Raw genomic sequence first — 1,827 nt, forward strand, 5'->3', positions numbered from 1 at the left:
GAGGTAAAGTTGGTTAATTATTTTGCTAATTTCTTTGATGTCTTATTTATAGTTTCTTTCCTGAGGATCTCTTGCCTGAAGAGTGTTGTACTAAAGTACCCTACTATTCTTGCTGTGTTGTCTATTTCTCTCTTCAATTCTACAAATGTTTGATTAACATGCTTTGAGAGTTGTTCATTGGATTTGTATATGTTTACTATAGTTGTGTCTTCTGTTTCTAATGTTCCCTCTAATGTTCTAATGTTCCCTAATAGTGTCCTTTTTGTTTCTATTCTGATTTTTTTGCCTTGAACTCTATTTGATTGGGGATTAGTATTTCCACTCTTGCCCCCCACCCCCACTCCTTCCCCACCATGATCTTGGAAAATTTTTTGTGATCCTTTGACTTTTTAGTCTATTTTTGTCTTGTGTTTAAGGTATGTTTCTTATATATAGCATATTGATGGACCTTACTTTCTTTTCTCTTTTTGGTTTCCAGGTCTTTATTCACAGTTTCTTCAGCCACTCCAGACTGGGGCCCTGTGGGCCCTGAGGGTGGCTGGGCACATCCAGCATGTGTCACAGAGGGGCACTGGGTAGCTGTAGGGTGTGGCCTTGCTGATCATGTTGGAGTACTTCCTGTAGGGGCTACACAGAGGCAGGGTGATAGCGAGGCCAGCGATGGTGAAGGACACAACCAGCACCAGCTCCTTGACCCAGGCATTCTTGAAGAAGGTGTTGAATTTCATCGCCATCTTGGCCTCAGCCACGGCAATGGTGTCAAATCTTACTTTTCTATACAGTCTGTTACTCTCCATTAACATTCAGTGTCATTATTGATATGTGCAGATTTGTTGCTGGCATTTTGTTGTGTGTTTGTAGTTTGGGTTTCTTTGTTTTTCCTATAATTCTGTGCTGTTTTGAATTTTGTTTTCATCGTGTTGATTTATGAATGTGGTTTCTTGTATATTGTTCTCAGGTTTGTCTGCTGGGTTTTTTTGTTTGTTTGTTTGTTTTGTTGTTGATTCTCTGTCTGGAGTGTGTCCTTTAGAATTTTTTGTACTGTTGGTTTTATTTTTACAAATTCCTGTGATTTCTCCTTGTATGGAAACACCCTTATTTCTCTCTCACACATATTTGTGGGATAGTTTTGCTAGATATAAGATTTTTAGTTGGCAGTTGTATTCTTTCAGGTTTTATACTTGTCTCTCCAATATTTTCTTACCCCCATGTTTTCTGCTGAGAAATACAATCTTATTCTTATTTGTTGTCATTTGTAGATATTTCCCACCCACCCCCTTCCCTACCTGCTCTCAGGATTCTCTCCTTTTCCTTGATATCAGAGCAAAATGTGACTCTGTTAGGTCCCTTTTATTTTTTACTTTTGGAATCTATCTGGTAGGGTTATCTTGCACTATTTTCTCTGTAGATTTCTTTGTTTCCTCCTCCTGTGGAATGCCAATAAGATCTAGATTGTTCTGCTTGGAAGCGTCTAACATAATTATTAGGCTTTCTTCAGATTCCTTTGCTATTTTAATTTTTCCCTTAGTTATATTTGAGTGAATTGTCCTCAACTTCACTAATTTGGCTTTCCATATCTTCATTTCTATTTCTTTGCTTTTTAATATGTTGTCTAATTCTGATTTCTTATTATTTATCTTCTGGAATTCTATTTGTAGTGGGTTTCTAGATTTTCTATTCTTCTCTCAGATATTTCCTCTGTTGAAAGTACCTGAACATCACTCTTCTGCATTTTCTATTTCTTCTATTTATTTGTTCTATTTCTGGGAATCCCAGGGACTTTTCATCAGAATAATTCTTTGGATATGGGTGTTGTTCAGTTCTTTG

The 1,827-nt window shown here is 37.1% G+C and overlaps 1 pseudogene; it reads right to left on the reverse strand.

Moving 5' to 3' along the window:
- Nucleotides 1-486: 486 nt before the first annotated feature.
- LOC101664021 lies at nucleotides 487-734 on the reverse strand (annotated as a pseudogene).
- Between the last annotated feature and the right edge of the window lie 1,093 nt (nucleotides 735-1,827).

The sequence above is a fragment of the Echinops telfairi genome, unplaced genomic scaffold (genome assembly GCF_000313985.2).
Source record: "Echinops telfairi isolate 266 unplaced genomic scaffold, ASM31398v2 ScPeMD7_2291;HRSCAF=2852, whole genome shotgun sequence".
In the NCBI taxonomy this organism is placed as follows: Eukaryota; Metazoa; Chordata; class Mammalia; order Afrosoricida; family Tenrecidae; genus Echinops; species Echinops telfairi.